This window comes from Lissotriton vulgaris, chromosome 2_1 (genome assembly GCF_964263255.1).
Source record: "Lissotriton vulgaris chromosome 2_1, aLisVul1.2, whole genome shotgun sequence".
NCBI lineage: Eukaryota > Metazoa > Chordata > Amphibia > Caudata > Salamandridae > Lissotriton > Lissotriton vulgaris.
This window is the reverse complement of record NC_141687.1, coordinates 124496890-124514794: the sequence shown is the minus strand read 5'-3', so window position 1 is coordinate 124514794 and position 17905 is coordinate 124496890. Positions and strand designations below refer to the sequence as shown.

Below are 17905 nucleotides of genomic sequence, written 5' to 3'. Positions count from 1 at the left end.
TCATAGTCCAAAAGTCAACAGCTTGGAATGTGGGGATGTATACTTGTGAAAGGGCAGAATGTAGTCACAGTGAACACTGTCACTTGCTCAGTTGAGCTGACGCTTTTCACCATGCTGTAGCAGTGGAAGAAAATGACAACAGAGCAATGCTTGAAGAGGGTTGACTGAAAGCCCCAATTGTATTATACATATAATTTTAGGACCATCAAAAGATCTTGGCTAATGCTATAAGTTATTTGTTGAGGCACGGCTACTCTGGGGAGTGTCCCGGCGCTATCTCAAAAACCCTTGACAAGGCAGTGTGAAAAGAACAATATGCGCTTCCTCTACTGTTGGAAGAGCCATGTTTTCAAGAGTCGCCTAAAACCAAGGAGATCCTGCATCTGTCTCAGAGAGGGAGGCAAGCCATTCCATAGCTTTGCGGCTGCTACTTGAAAGGAGCGTCCCCCCTTTCGAGACCGAAAGAACTTTGTCACGATTATCAGGTGCTGTGTTGATGACCGCAGAGTTCTGGATGGGGTATAGGGCTGGATTTTATTCATGAGGTCGGGAGCTCCAATATTGTGGAGAGCCTTAAAGGCTAGCACCAGGGCTTTATAGTTTATGTGAAAGTTAATACTAGATCTAAAAATACTGGCAAGAACATTTAAAACGTTTATTTTTTTGTAAATGAACAACATAATGATAAATTACTTATGTGGCGAACTTCGTATAAAATCATGAAATAGATGAGTGGAACATTTCACATGTATTAGTCTAAGTGCACAAGAGATAAAGTGGACACATGTCATAGTGTCGCATCTGACAACACAAAGAGAGAGTATGTAACAAATACAATGACAAGCGTGGAGAATCACGACGTGCGCACTTAGGACCCGGCCTCTCCGGACCCCGCCCGCTCCTGGTCTCTGGTGGTTGGTCGGGCAGACGGCCCAATCGGCGTCCGGCCGACCCATTTCCGCTCTGGCGATATCGCGTGACCTGAGGGTCAGGGGGTGGAGACTCTGAGCCTATATAGGGTTAACTCCCTGTGACTGGGGTCTCTGTTCCCGCTATCACTCCTGGTTTCCTGACTGCTCACGCCGGCACCAGGCCATTCTCGTGATCCAGGCCGGCTTTCCGAAACTCTAGAAGCAGAAGGATTGAGCATCGTTCGTGTAGCCAGGTAAGGGGTCGAGTGCCTCGGGGGGCCTCGTGGGCAGCCGTGAGTCACGGTGGGTGCAGGGAAGGGATTGGAGTGTCGCTGCCTTACGGGGCTTACGGCTGTGTGCGAGGGTCTTCGTGGTGCGGGCTCCTGCCGGGCGGCGTGAACGGTGCTTAGGGGTGTGTGAACAGGGAACTCAGGGCGCGTTAGGTGCTATAGCGAGGTAGTGCGAAGCGCGCGATAGTTAGCATGGCGCCAAAAAAGGGTGGACAAAAGCGAAAGGTCTCTGAACCTGAATTAGCGCAGATTATGAAATTGCTGCAAAAAAAGTTGAGCAAGGAGACCCCCGATAGCGGGGACGAGAGCGATTCTTCCCGGGGGGAGCAGCCTGAGGTAGTAGAGCGGCCGCGCAGGGCGGTGCCACCGAAGGCTGCTTATCCGCCATTAAAGAAGAAGGCCAAGGCGCAGCCAAAAAGGAAAGGGACGAAGAGTAGGCCTAGCCCTGCCAGGGGGAAACAGGACGAGGGATCAGTAGGTCCAGTCCCCACTCCTCCGTTAGATGCAGAGCGGGTTTTCCCTTCTGATCCTAAACCGGATGTGGCCACACCAGTAGACCCAGTGGGTTCAGTTTTGTCTGAGATTAGGGAGGCGTTGAGGGTGTTGGCTCCGGGAGGCGCGGTACCATTAGTCACGGTCCCTCCGGCCCCATTCCCACCGCAGCCGGTGGCCGCAGTGGCAGCCGCTGGCGATCCGTTGGATAGCTTGCTGGCGTCTGTTTCCACTCTAGTAGGCCAATTATCAGCCCCGAAAAGAGTATTAGAGAGTGTGAGCGCTGGGGCGGCAGCACCGTGGGTGCCCCCCAAGGTCACAGAACAGGGCGCGTTGCAGGATATTCAGAGGCAGTTGGCGCTCTTAGTCGAGTCGCGCAAAGCGTTGCCCAGTGTAGCGATTGGAGCACAGCCCCCCGCGACAGCGATAGCGGTGCCATCTACAGGAGGTAAGCCTGGTGACGCTATGCTGAGGAGCAGCGAGGTGGGAACTAGTCAGGGGAACGTGATGTCCCAGTCAGGGATGTTAGCTACGCATGTGAGTATGGAAATGCGAGAGAAGATTTGGAGAGGTGCCTACGTAGATATATTCTCCCTTATCAGGCCGAAGAGACGAGAAGAGGATTACAAGGACAGGGATGGGAAAGATCACTCCTTCCGAAAACGGAGACCTAGGATAGAGGAGACTATAACCAATTGGTTGTTCGGCTTTCACGTCTATGTCACAGTGTTGTTGGAAAAAAGGCCAGAGTTGGCGATTCCGCTGGTGTTTTATACTAATAAGATTGTAAAGGCACACGCCACTCATGGCGGTTCTGCCTGGCTGACATACGATAGGGAGTTTCGCTGGGCGAAGGAGGAAAACCCCTCCATTTGTTCTGACCAGGTTGAGGTCAATGCTTGGTTAGAGAGCGTAAGCAATAGGGAACACCCGGCTAGGCAGCCCTTTCGGACTTCCCAGGGAGGGCCGGGCGAGAAGAAAGGTACATGCTGGGCATTCAATGGTAAAGGGTGCACATGGGCCCCCGGGCAGTGCAAGTTCAAGCACGCATGCGCCTACTGCGGTCACCAGTCCCATCCTGAATCAAAGTGCAATAAGAAATTCAAAGAACGGGGGGGTAATGCCCCTAAGGATATCAAGCCTCCCCAAGTCTAATCTGCCTACTCCTGTTGACATTGAGAAACTGATCTTTTGGTTGGGCAGGTATCCAGATAGGGCAGCTGCCAGGATGTTGTTTGAAGGTTTTTCCAGTGGTTTCCGTATACCAGCATCGCATGTCCCCCCTATTACTCAGTGTAGGAACCAAGTTTCAGCAAGAACCCATCCCTCAGTAGTGGCCACAAAGGTGGAGAAAGAGCGGGCCTTAGGCGGAGTAGCAGGCCCGTTCCCGGCTCCTCCCTGGGAGAACTTTGTCTGCTCCCCTTTGGGAGTGGTGCCCAAGAAGGAGCCGGGACAGTTAAGAATGATCCATAACTTATCCGCACCGAAGGGTGCATCGGTAAACGATGCCATCGACCCGGCAGTGTGCTCAGTGACGTACTCGTCCTTTGATGCCGCGGTTCAGAAAGTGAGGGAGCTAGGCCGAGGGGCGTTGCTAGCAAAAACCGACATTGAGTCAGCATTTCGGTTGTTACCGGTACACCCTGAGGATTACCATTTGTTAGGCTTTCAGGTCCAACAGCAATTTTATTACGACAGATGTATGCCTATGGGTTGTGCGGTCTCCTGCAAGTATTTTGAGACCTTTAGCTCCATGCTGCAATGGGTGTTTTCGCAAAAGTCAGGATGTACGGATGTGGTGCATTACTTAGATGATTTCATGGTGATGGGTCCCGCATCGTCGGATGCCTGCGCGTTGGCCCTAAGCCAGCTGGTGGCGATGCTGAAGGAATTTGGGGTGCCGCTGGCACCGAGCAAGACAGTCGGCCCTGACACGTGCATGTCCTTCCTGGGCATTGAAATTGACACAGTAGCGGGGGAATGTAGATTGCCAATGGATAAAGTAAAAGCCTTTTCCCTAGCCATTGAGGTAGCATTGGCGTGTCCAAAGGTGACCTTGCATCAGTTACAAGTGCTTGTGGGGCAGCTAAACTTTGCTTTGCGTATCATTCCCATGGGACGCCCTTTCTCGAGGTCTATAGCCAGAGCGATGGTGGGTCTTACCCAAAAACATTACCGGGTGAGGTTAAAAGCAGGGGTTAAGGAGGACCTCAAGGTGTGGCGAGACTTCCTGGCAGATTTCAACGGGCGGGTAGTATGGCCCGCGCCGCCGGTGTCCAGTGAGGGGCTAGGATTATACATCGATTCAGCTGGTAGTGTTGGTTTTGGGGCAATCTTGGGCCATGCCTGGTGTGGGGCGGTCTGGCCAGCGGAGTGGCACTTAGCAGGCTTGACTAAGAATTTAGCCTTTCTAGAGCTTTTTCCCCATCTGGGTTGCAGTTACGGTTTGACAGACTAAATCTTTGGGAAAAACCTTACACCACGGTTTTTTGGAAAAATATATATTCTTGTTTAATTTTTATATTCAAATTTTTGCATAATTTTGTCAATAAAAACATATAGGTTGCCCCAAAACAGGAGAGTGCAAAGGGAAAGTGTGATTCAAGGGGGTGAGCAGGTGAAATGAAAAGGAAAAATTGCACAGTGGTGGAAAAGAGAGATAAGTATAATTTTAACAATCAATACTGAATATAAATATTCAAAATTAGCAGTATTGGACACCTAGCCAACAAACATAAATTCATTTAAATTACAATCAACAACATTGTAGTGTTCACAAATCTCGAAGTTAGAGAGATTAGAAAAGAAGTTAATAAGAACTAGATTGCATGGCCATACTTTGGCAAAATATTTACGATCGAATGTAATTCCCATTGGTCTCCAGGTAAAAAAACGAGCCTGCAATTTTCCTTGAGAATCCCAAATTTAAAGAGAACTTCAGCTTTGTGTCCAACACGTGTTCCAGACATTGGATGGTGTTGGGCATAGAGACTGCTGTGGTGGAGGTCGAGAGACTCACCAAGGAAATTGCAGACCTACGTAGAGAGATCATTGATGATAAGGCCTTGGTAAATGCCAAAGAAGCTCTAGAAAGACTAGAAAAAACAATCAAGGATTTCGAAATATATACACAAGGTATCAAGTTAGAAAAAGTTGCAAAGGACATAAAAGCGTACGACAAAAAAATCACGTACCCCTACCTTCAGGAGGGATATTTTGAGAAAGACCAACGCGGAGGTTGGACCAGTAGGGGTAGAGGTGGCTTTAGGAGGTATAATAATTTCTCCGGGTCATCGGGAGGAAGTGGTTCAGACAGTGATTCTGAACGCCCCAGCACGAGCACTGGTCCAGCCACCAATCCTTCTCACAATCAAAATTACCAAGATCAACAGCCTTTTTTAGAGGAGGACCAATGGTGGGGTTCATCTACGAGAGGCCGCCCCTGGGGGAGGCCCAGGGGAACGAGATCCCATCCATGGAACAGGGGAACAGGGCGAGGGAAAAAGCAAACCCAGTTCCAACAGAATTCCCACAGGGAAATCAACACGAGAAGGCAGCAATACAAGTGGTGAAAAACGAACCAGACAATCCAATAATTAACATCTCGGACTACCAACTATCCCCCATTGAACAACAAGTTTTATCAAAGGGACTGTCCTTTGTTCCGACTAACATGCCTAATGACTTCAACCTTAGAGTAGAATTACAACAATTCTTTCGTAAAATCCGCCTCAGACATTATTTCCAAAAAGTCCCTTTAAATCCAACATTCTCAGGCAGTGGATTAAGACCTCCATCGAAGTTTAACCCCCCCACACACCTGATCGATAACAAGATAATAACTTACGAACAAGTAGTACTAAGGGATATCAATGCCACTTTAACTTCAAGACAATATGTTCCGTACAACATAAGCAGGGACGAAAAATCTGCATTACAATCACTTAAAAATAACAACAACATCTTCATTAAGCCCGCCGATAAAGGCGGTGCTATTGTTGTACAGAATTTGGAAAGTTACAAATCAGAAATATATACACAGTTGGACACACCTGGCAATTATGTGCGCTTGAGGAAGGATCCAACAAAAACCATCAGTGACACGATTCAAAAACTAACAAAAGGAGCTTTGGAACAAGGGATCATTAACAAACACGAGCATGAGTTCCTAAACAATAAGAGTCCTAGAATGCCGACCATATACACGCTCCCTAAGGTACATAAAAGGCTAAACGACCCCCCGGGAAGACCTATAATATCAGGGTGCGGGTCCCTTTTAGAACCATTATGCAAATACATTGATGTTTTTCTGAAGCCCATAGCCATAGCCACCCCAACATATGTGCGGGACACCACACACACCATTCAATTGGTGGAGGGCCTCGCTTATGATCATAACACGTGTATATTGGCTGCGATGGACATCGCATCTTTGTACACTAACATCCCTCAAAATGAGGCGTTGTCCTGTGTGGAACGTGCCCTCAATATGAGACCTGCCCCACATAGAGTACCAACTGACTTCATTGTTAAATTATTGGAAATTGCAATGACTAAAAACTTTTTTGTTTTCCAAAATGAATATTTTATCCAAACCAGTGGAGTGGCTATGGGGGCTAGCTTTGGTCCTAACTTGGCTATTATTTACATGAGCGAGTATGAAAACAGATTCGTTCAAAATCAATGTAATCCTTACCTCAACAATATATTATTGTGGGTAAGGTATATTGATGACGTTCTGTTAATTTGGCGCGGTGGTGACTCGAATCTTAGGGATTTCCACAATTGGATTAACACCTGCTCCAATAATATCCAATTCACCTTGGAATGTGACCCGATGTTCATCAATTTCTTAGATCTAAAAATAAAAACTGAGGAAGGAAAATTATACACCACGCTTTATAGAAAAAGTAGTGAGCGTAACACTCTTCTCAGATATACGAGCCACCACCCACGCAACCTCAGGGACAATTTGCCCTGAGGGTGCGCCGTAATTGTTTTAGGAAGGATGACTACCTAGAGGAATCATCTGCGTTGATGTCAAGATTGAGTGACCGAGGCTATCCCATCAGACTCCTCAAAAAAGCGAGAAAAAGGGCCTGGCAGAATCACCGTGAGCATTTACTTGGCACCATTCATAAGCCCAAAGAAGACAGGCTTGTTTGTGTTACAACGTTTAACACAAAAAGTAACAACATAAAAAAATTTATAAATCGCCACTGGCATCTAATCAGCAGTGAACCGGGTGGGATGCCGCCACCTTTACATGCATTTCGCAAGGGTAGAAATATTCGTGACCACCTGGTAAAAGCCCTTCTACCACACAGATCAGTCTCAGCCCAACCTACAATTTGAGGAGCCCCACCGGTAGAAGGCCACAAAAAATGTGGGAGTTGTAAAGCTTGTCCTCTCACACGAGAATGTGATAACTTTGACCATAATGAGCGAACATACAAACTCACCCAACATACCAACTGTAATACATCATGGGTGGTCTATGCGGTTATATGTCCCTGCGGTTTTTTGTATGTGGGTCAAACCACAAAAAAAATCAAATGCCGGATCTTACAACATATGAGCCGCATAAGATGTAAGACTCAGGGTGCACCGCTGGTGGATCACTTCCACAGATTTGAACATCATGAAAATAGCCTTCGGTGGTGGGTCATAGAAAAGATAATGGCTAACCCCAGAGGAGGTGACTTACATAACATCCTGAACAGAAGAGAGTGCAAGTGGATACACACTCTTAATACTGTCAATAAGGGGCTAAATGAATTAGAGGAGTTGAATAAACAAGTGTCACTGTTGGGAATGTGAATTTACAATTGCACTAAGTCATCTATATTCATAAATGTGGCACACGCTAAACATGATGTAATGACAAGATACCTGTTACTGTGTATGGTTAGCAATGTGTTACATGAGTCTTATGGTATGTCATCAATGTAACTTGTATAACATTTTATCTGTTGCAGTTAAATGTGCTTACAGTGTCCACTTCAGTTGCCACAGACACAACACACTAGGTTCTGTCCCTCGTTTACCTCTACCCAACACCCATGCACCTTAGTCCCTTGTTTACTTCTACCTAACATCGGTCTGATGTTATTCGAATTCTGCAATTTTTGTACTATTCACTGCCAAAAACATGAGATATTTGGCCCAATTGACCTCAATGCCTTTTCAAAATTTTCTATTTTAATTATCGTGATCAAACATCCTTCCGGACTTCCAAACGCCAACCGAATTAGTCCTCTTTCGATGCAGACTGCGCTATGCAGCCTGGGTATTTACCAATGCGGAAATACTGTTGTATTCACCGCCGGCATCCCGAAGCACCGTGAGGCTCGGAGGTAGAGGATTCCTTGTACGGAAAGACGGGTAGGTTGGAGAGCATTTTAAAGAAACACCGCTTGACTACGCTATTGCCCCTCACGATTGATCACTTAAACATGTCCCTCCGGTATTGTGTTTTCTTAAAACAGCGTTCCAAATCAAGTGGAAGCAATCTCCACAGTAATTAGACATCCGGAAGCACTGGGAGGCTCGGATGGACACGCTGGAATCAGGAATACAGCGGGTAGGCCTGGCTTTCTTCCAGATTTATTTATTTTTGTGATGAGATTATATATCCAGACACAAGCCTGTTTTACCCTCAGTAAGACCGGATTTTTCGATTTATGTCTTCGTTAATACAGCTCACTTCTGGAAGAAATTTGGATTAGCTCTACTAGCGTCTTCAAAACAATACACAATTCGGAATCAGGTAAGCCTATCTGGTTTACCTAAATAAATCCCCCAAAAATCCTCCAAACAAGTGATATTAATGACATAATCAACTATGATTTATTGTCATTTTTGCAGTGCGCGTTCATTTCTGGAGTGACTGCTCGTATTTGTCCATCTTGGAGGCTGTGTATATACACAATCAAGGTAATTGATAATGTCTAACATGGCAACATATCAGTTATTTTGAGACAATGCGTACAGGGTACACTGATGTTGTCTTAAATTAATTCTAGGTATCACCCACCATGTCCACATAAGAAATAACGACTACATTACATGGACCCAGATATATTTTCAAGGTAAATAGATGCCTCTACCATATCAGTTATTTTGAGACAGTGCGTACAGGGTATACTGATGTTGTCTTAAATTAATTCCAGGTATCACCCACCATGTCCATATAAGAAATAACGACTCCATTACATGGACCCAGATATATTTTCAAGGTAAATAGATGCCTTTGCCATATTAACTATCATGGGTGGAATTAAGCACCACGGGATTTGGATATACTCTAGATCCTATTCCATTTTGTCTCTGCAGGATTCCTGTTTGAGACGTGGTGAATTCGGATCACCAAACCAACGTTTTCTCTACTACAAAGGGTAAGAGGAATTGCCACACCCCGTTTGGGGATAGGCTGCACCTTTACACCACGGATAATAATTCCGTATTCTCCCCTTTTTTGTTTTCAGGGTTATTCAATATTCCCCGGTTGCCTCGTTGTTTGCTCTCTGTCCTGATGAAGACTCGCAATCCCCAGGTCTAAATCACCGTTCGGGAATAAGTCGAGTCGAAACGTCGACATTTTCAATACATACACCTTAGACCAGTGTCTCTCCAACATTGTAGACAGTGCAAGACTGTGGACATTGATATGTGAACACTACAATGTTGTTGATTGTAATTTAAATGAATTTATGTTTGTTGGCTAGGTGTCCAATACTGCTAATTTTGAATATTTATATTCAGTATTGATTGTTAAAATTATACTTATCTCTCTTTTCCACCACTGTGCAATTTTTCCTTTTCATTTCACCTGCTCACCCCCTTGAATCACACTTTCCCTTTGCACTCTCCTGTTTTGGGGCAACCTATATGTTTTTATTGACAAAATTATGCAAAAATTTGAATATAAAAATTAAACAAGAATATATATTTTTCCAAAAAACCGTGGTGTAAGGTTTTTTCCAAAGATTTAGTCTTTGTTTTGCAGTCAGCAGACTAATCAAAGGTGCTTTTGCTTTTGAATAATTATTCAATTTCTGATTTGATCAATGTACTTCAATCTACAGGTCTAGGACCATTGTTTGTTTATATCTCTAGTTACCCAGGTCCATACCTTAAGGGTCACCCCATTCTTGTAATGGCAGTTACGGTTTGGGCAGAGCGCTTCAGGGGCAGGGTCGTGACCTTCTGGTCGGATAACATGGCAGTGGTTCAGGTTATCAATCGGCAAGGGGCGACTTGCCCACACGTGCTGAGGTTGCTGAAGTTGTTGGTGTTGGCATGCTTGAAATTGAATTTGACCTTTAAGGCTGCATATACCTGGTGTTGATAACCATGCTGCTGACGCTTTGTCTCGTTCCAAGTTGCAGGACTTCCGGAGGTTCCACCCGCAGGCGGAAGAACGCATGACGACGTTCCCTACGTCACTGTGGAAAATTGGAGCCCCGCTTTAGCGGGGCTGGTAGGTGCCGCTCTGAGTGATCGCACCAAACGTGCCTATCAGTCGCAGTTTAATGTTTACAAATCATTTATGGAACAGTTGGGTGGGGCGAGGATCTTCTCAACTGAAACGATGTACGCCTTTTTACAGGTTCTGCGGGATCAGGGCAAAACAGTGTCCTATGCTAGGGCTTCCCTGGCTGCGATAGGCTTCTTTGCTAAACTGGCGGGGGAGCGGGACCCTGGGGCTTCATTCTTGATCAGGAAGGCCTTAGCGGGATGGGCCCGATTAGACGGGACACGGCAGGACTGTCGTAGGCCTTTGGACCTCCCGACCTTGATTGATATTTTGGGGGTACTGCCTGTTATTTGCCAGTCACCATTCGAGGGAATCATGCTGGGGGCGGCCTTCTGCCTGGCCTTCTATGGGGCCTTCCGCCTGGGTGAGATTGTGGGGGCCTCCAGAGTAGACCAGGGGGGGGGGGCCTGCAGCTCAAGGATATCTCCATTTCCCCGGGGGGCCTGGTATTGCGGTTGAGACGGTCCAAAACAGACCAAACATGAAAGGGGGTCAACATCCAGTTGCGACCTGCCCCAGGGATAGCTGCCTGCCCCGTATCCCGTATGCAGGCGTACCTGGCCCGACGCCCAGCAAGGGGGTGGGGGGGTCGGCTCTTTTCGTCCACGAAAACGGGGATGGACTGTCTCAATACCAGTTTAAGGCAGTCTTTGGGTTGGCTCTGGGGAACCTGGGACTGGGAGCAGCGGGCTATTCTTCTCATTCCTTTAGGATTGGCACCGCAACTTTAGCGGCAGGGGCGGGTCTGCCCCCCAACATGGTGAAAGGTGTAGGTCGCTGGACCTCTGATTGCTACAAACGATATGTAAGGCCTGAATTATTGTAATGGATATGTGTGCAGTGTCTAACGGTTCTATCTCTCTCCTTTCTGATTAGTATGCCCGCTTCCGTGGTATGGGTACTCAGGCACTCTTTAGTGCGTCGTGCGGCGGTGCGCTTGCAGCGAAGAGAGGTGGTGAAACCGGCCGCATTGGGCGAGACCGAATTCGTATGGCATGGCGTTGGAGGGATGCGCATCTGACACTTGAGGCGGATCGTCGAGGAGCTCAGGGCACGAGAGCACAAATCGCCGGATTGGATTATTTTGCATTTGGGAGGCAACAACATGGTCGACAGGGGGCGCTTGGTTGTCAAGGAAGCCCTACTAGCAGAGTTTGCCTGGCTGGGGCATGTGTTCCCATCAACGAAAATAGTCTGGTCTGGCATGATATCACGCAGGGCATGGGGCCCAGGAGTGCGTCCTAGATCTTTGAACGTCTCGGTGAGGCGATTGAACGGCGAACTAGCAAGGTTGTGCTCAGTGAAGGGCCGCTTGCGCTACCTCCAGCACCGGATGATTTCCGGAGAAGCAATGTACCACCAGGATGGGGTGCCTTTGTCGGACTATGGAACTGATACGTTTATCCAAGAACTTTGGTCATTTATTCTGAACGCAGGTGGGGAGGGTGTCAGACCTGTGGGCCTTGGCCACCCTTGTGGCGGAGAAGAGACCTGCAATCAGTAAATAGTGGCTAAACAAGATGGATGGGAGCCCGCTTGCCGGGCTCCATAGGCCAGCTCTGAGGGGGGATATGGCAAGCTCTCCACTGGGAGGAAGTGACCACCGGCTGGGGAGGCTAGGGCGACAGATTTCGAGCCTCCCGGGCGACCCTGGGCAACCTGGTGGTCGAGAGGTGGGCCCCGGTAATGGCGGACAAGGATAGAAGGGCGGGACCCACCACTCTAAGGGGCAGGTGCACGGCACTTGGCGTAGGATACCCAGTTGCGAGATGCGAACCAGATGGTGTTCCTCCCTTAGGGTTGGGAAGGTGATGGAGCTGATATGCTCATAAATGTAGTTATGTTGTGATTTTAGATATGCCTGTTATTGCTTGTCATGTTTATACAATGTGTGAATAAACATGGCCTTTTTAACCCCACCTGAATCTCTGGTGATTTCAAATGTGGGGATCTTGCATGTCTAGAATAGTTGGGGGGCGGCGGCATATCTGGAGGGTACGGGTCCTATGAAGATTTCCTAAACTTGTTATGAGAATGCCCGAAAGGTTTGCTCTAGTAGCTAATACCAATATACCCTCACTGCGCTGCATGACATCATGTTTTGAGTTTCTCCATTGTGCCCCTCTGATAATAAGTGTACTTCAGTTCAGCTGCAGCCATGGACCAACGCTAAATCTAAGTGCAGAAGTGACAGAGGTAGAAACACATGAGGTTGCGTGTTGTTCATTGCAGAAACATGTACTGCTTCACTGTCGCAGGACTGAACTGATTTGCTAAATGTCTAACTGATTTGATTTTGCTTGGCCCTTTATCAGAAGAACATATTACCTCACACACAAATAAATACAACTCAGAGTATCTTTTAAAAAAAAAAACTATCAGTGTAAAAAAGAAATATCAGGTGCCTTCATTTGTTTAAAAATTAAAGTTCTCATAGCCAATCCAATAGCTAACTATACAATTTTACATGGAGTTTACCCTCCCTAAAAGACAGAAACATATGGGAGGTCTGTGTTTTGTAAAGCACCTGATTCACCCCCGAAAGGGTATCTCTACGATACAGAACTTTGTTTGAACAGTTTGAGAATGCTCACAGGATTTTTTCGGCATGCTCTGGCCCAAGCACATGTAAATGTTGAACATACACACTGGTGCACGATGAACGCCCCAGATCCGAGTCGCACAGTGGAGTTGAATATCAGTTGAATTTTAACCAAGTAATTCATAGTAATCAAAGTTTATTCCAATTTCATTGATGGCAAAGTTCATGCGGAGGCAACATGCTTCCAATTTTCACATGCATGAGAAATGCCTATCCAGGCTTTTTTCCAGCACGTTTTCATCCTGAGTAGCCGTAATAATGTACACACAATGCATTTCTGGCGAAGAGCCCTTCGTCAGGGGTAACTATTAACGTAGAACAAAGCCCATTGGTGTATCATACATTTTTTAAATATTTTTGTTTCGACTAGGTTGTTGCTGCATGAAGTATTGATGGGCTTTATTCTATATTTACAGAGGGGGAATTGCTTTGCCCCCTAACTATGCTATTGTTAGACGAGTCAGGGAAATCAACATTGGGGAAGGTATAGCCATTATTTTATAAAATTCTTTCACTTGTAAATTTGATACATTACCCTTCCAGGGTTTTGAGGCCACTCTTTTTAGACTTATTTTAACTACCCAATTTACATTTTTGGGAATCTTGCTTTATCGGTCATCTGAGCCTGCAGGGGCCTGGGCCGTGTCTTTTCCGGATCAAGTTATACCATGCCTCGTAGACGCTACCAATTTTACCATATTGGGTGATTTAAATCTACATTTTGAAGAGACAACTTGTGTAACCAGTGCTGCACTTATTTCTGATTTTGCTGCGGTGAATATGTTGCTCTGTAATCGGGGTCTACTCATGTGGCTGGCCATCTAATTGACCCCATCTTTTCTAATATGCACAATATTTGCTGCTCCCCAGCTTTGACTGTATTGTGGTCCGATCACTTACTAGTTGGCTTTCTAAACTCAGGTGACTTACTTGATCCGCCTCCCATAGTCTCTGGCCTTATAGCTACATCTAGGAAGTGGGGGAAACTGAACACTGACGTGTTCAATAATATGCTATTCAAAACTGCCCCCATGGTCAGCCTTTCATTTGCAGACTATGTGGTTGCCGTCCAAAGCTGGATTTCTAACTCTGTTGAGGTTTGCATCCCTTTAACTGCCACTAATGCAAATAATCGCCGTCCACCTGCCACTTGGTTTACAGAGAAACTAAAAATGGAAAGAAATAAATGTAAAATCTTGGAGAGGCATTGGAGACAGATGCATGCACCAGAGGCTAAACTAACTTATAAAAAGGCTCTAAGGGATTATCACACATTTTGCAAGACTGCACGCACAGTTTATGTGACATCAGTTGTGTCCAGAGCACAGAACAATGCCAAGCAATTATTCAAGTTTGTAAAACATCTATCAGGGGCCGATTGCCTACCAGCTTCTTCTGATTTGAGTGCTTCACAATGTGAGGAGTGTGACATTTTTTTTTGAGTAAAGTTGAAAAAATCTATGGCTCATTTCAGGAATCTACGGCGAATAATGCCTCATAGCAATCTGGGAATTGCCATCATTTTGCTAATGAGGGGCCCGTACAGGTAGACCTGTCTGTTAAACATACTGACAAGCTTGACTTCTGGGCACACTTAGAAATTAATTCCTTCAGGCGGATTTTGGGAAGCCTGAAATCTGGCTCCCCCAGAGATTTCATTCCTGTCACTGTGCTTCAGAAATGTACTCAATCCTCCCTGATGCTGGTCATGGAGCTGCTTAATGCCTCTTTAAAAGAGGCTATTGTTCCATTTATCTGGAAGCACGGAATGGTTCTCCCATTGCTGACCCCACGCAATGATCTCCCTTCTTCCTGCGTATTCCAAAATTTTGGAGAAGCATGTCAATTTTAATTGACATCATTTGTGAATTCCCAAAATTCCCTTCATGGCTCCCAATCAGGCTTCAGAGCGGGCTTTTCGATTAAAACCGCTTTGCTTGGGGTCACAGATATGGTGCGTCAGCAAGTCGACACGGGTGGCCCTGTGGCACTTATATTTTTAGACCGGAGTGCCGCTTTTGACACGGTCTTGCATACCGTGGTATTGCAGGCCCTGCAATTACTGGGGGTGACCGATAGGGCACTCAAATGGCTTGCAGACTTCCTGACAAATCTCACGTTTCAGGTTTTCTCGCAGACAGCGTGGTCTGAGATTCACAACTCACCTTATGGGGTTTCCCAAAGCTCTATCCTCAGCCCTCTACTATTTAACATCTATGTTAGGCCTATGGCAAGGATTGCGGAGGAAGCTGGGTTGTCCCTTTTTTTCATACGCCGAAGACACGGAGAGTGTCTTCTTCGTTTCTGCTGATGGAGCATTTAAACCCTCCCTACTTCAGGACGGCTTGAGGAATATTGCAGGTTGGATGCGTACCAACCTGTTAAAACTCAACAGCAAGAAAACGTGAGTGCTGATTGTAGGTAAAAATAAAGATCTGTGGGGCCCCCAGCATTGGCCCACTGGAATGGGTCCTTTACCTCAGACTAAACACCAAGTCCTAAATTTGGGCCTTTTAATTGACGACCAACTGTCCATGAAGCAGCAAGCAGTGAGAGTAGCCTCTACAAGCTTCACAATCCTTAGATGGCTAAAAGAAATCTTGTGGATGTTGCCTCCTTCTTCCCAACGTACTGTAGCCCAGGTGCTCATCACCTCTAGACTGGACTACATTAACATTTTGTACTTGGGCGCCACCAAGAATGTGTTTTCGCAAGCTTCAGTTAGCACAGAATGCTGCTGCGAGGCTGCAGTGTAAGATTCCTACAACTGCTTCTATCTCTCGATCACTTCGAGATCTACATTGGCTCAGGATTGAGTGCCGCATTAAGTTTAAGGCACTGAGTCTCATGTTTAAGATAAAATCTGGAAAGGCACCGTCCTAACTGATGACTCTTGTTCACCCCTACCTACCATCCCGTGCACTCCGCTCAGCCACTCAGGTCAAGTTTTTTATTCCTAGGACGAAACTAGTGCGTATGGGAGATCGCTCCTTTTCGTACCTGGGTCCTTCTTTATGGAATTCCCTTCCTGCAGATCTCCGAAGTGAACTTTCTTATGAGAATTTCCAGAGGGGCATAAAAACTTGGCTATTTAACATGTAGACTTCTTTTCTTCTTGCTTTTGGCTCTTTTCAGGCAGCACCGGCAAACCCTAGGGTAGCAGTGCGCCTTACAAAATCATAGTAACAATAACAAAACCGTTGCAAAACCGTTTGTCCAAGAGGAGTGGCTTGTTCTGCTGGGTACAAATACAGGGGGGTGCTCAGGGCTCCCAACATGGTGAGGCAGCTTGCATCATGAAACTGGGTAGATAAGGGTATCCTTGGATTGTTTGGTGGCCACACGCACAAAACATGATGTACAGTGGGAATAGTAACATCTTGGGAACAACTACCCTATTGGCTAGTGGGTCCTCCCCACAAACACGAAGATGTGGCACCCTAGACACTCAGTCCTCGGATTGTACTGGACTGGGAAGAAGACAAAAGGATTACCCTGCTGCTCGCTGGACCCAGCAAAGAGAGGCTGCACCAAAGACTGGACTGCACCTGATGGACCAGCAAATAGGACTGTGCCTGTTGTGCCCAATTGTGGAGAAGAGTTCCACTCGTGCCAAGACGGAAAAAGTGACTCCAAGGACTTTGTGGCTAGTCCCCTGTTAACCTTTAGGACCACCTGGACGCACGAGTCCTGGTCTTCCCGAGATGTCCCCAAGTCAGTGGGACTTGAAGCAGAAGTGAACCCTTGTCCCCAGAAATAAAAAAATTGCTTACCTGTGAACAATTGCTGAACCTGCTGTAATCACAAGACCAGTTCACCAGTAACAACTGGACCCCAGGGAGGCACTCAGAAAAAAGTCATCGTATCTCTTCTGTGTCTTCAGCACCAGAACGACTTCTGGCTGGTCAGCGTTAAAGGAGCAAAAGACAATAAGGACCTTAAGACTGCTGGAGGCGACAGGCAACTCTGGATCTAAGATTTCTCTGAGACTACCCCCCACCTTGTTGGGGTCCGTCCAAGTTAAGAGAAGTAGCTGTACTAGCCAGTTGGCTAAGAACTGTTTAACCAATTACAACAATTTAATATATCTTAACAAAAAGAACTAATAAACCTTCAAAAACCATACCCTAAATAGACCTGCCATTTTGGTTTCTATTCCAAGATAAAAAAACGAATAGTTTCTTACCTGTCGGTGTAGTTTTGCAGCTTGAAGATCTTTCTGGATTCACTATGCTGTGAATATTCCGCGGTCATGTGGTTGGGTCCGGATTCGTAGTCTTTTCTTTTTTTTTTTTTTTTTCGTAGCCCTTGTGGGCGTCGGCGTCACACCTCCTCGGGTGCATTTCCAGTGACGTCGGCATGCTTCCTGCGGAAGCTCCCACTCTTGGGCGCCATCTTCGGATTCTTTTTTCCGTGTTTCTTTCTTTTCCGAAGCAATGGCAATGTTCTATTCAGGTGATAATTTCTTTACCACTTGTCCTTATATTTTCTTACTTCTCCTCCTATTTTCCTTTTTTTTTTTTTTTTTGACCACCTCTTCTCTCTCCAGCCTCATCTTTCTGGCGGAGGTGGGTGGGTTCGCTAGTGAATCCAGAAAGATCTTCAAGCTGCAAAACTACACCGACAGGTAAGAAACTATTCGTTTTGCAGCGTGAATCTTTCTGGATTCACTATGCTGTGCATAGATTTCGTAGCGGTTTCTCATTTCCGTGGCGGCTGGGTGGAAGATGAGCTCTGGTTTCTGAATATATGCTGGAGCACCCTTTGTCCGACTTGTGCTTCTTTGTTCATCTGAACATCCACGCAATAGTGTTTCGTGAATGTGTGCACCGAAGCCCATGTTGCCGCCAGGCATATGTCTTGTATGGGTGTATTGGCCAGGAAGGCTATTGTAGCCCCCTTTTTTCTAGTGGAGTGGGCTCGTGCCCCCTCTGCCAGTTCTTCTCCTGCCCTTTTGTGGCAGAGTTGGATTGTTTGCGCGATCCATCGTGCAATAGTGGTCTTAGTCACTGCCTTGCCCATGTAACTGTTGGCGAACGACACAAAGAACTGTTTCGTTTTCCTGTGTCCT

At 46.4% G+C, this 17905-nt stretch overlaps 1 protein-coding gene across 3 annotated transcripts in view; it reads right to left on the bottom strand.

The window, feature by feature from the left end:
• CUX1 (cut like homeobox 1) overlaps positions 1-17905 on the bottom strand; it is a 1218817-nt gene that overhangs the window by 611085 nt on the left and 589827 nt on the right. The window lies entirely within an intron of this gene.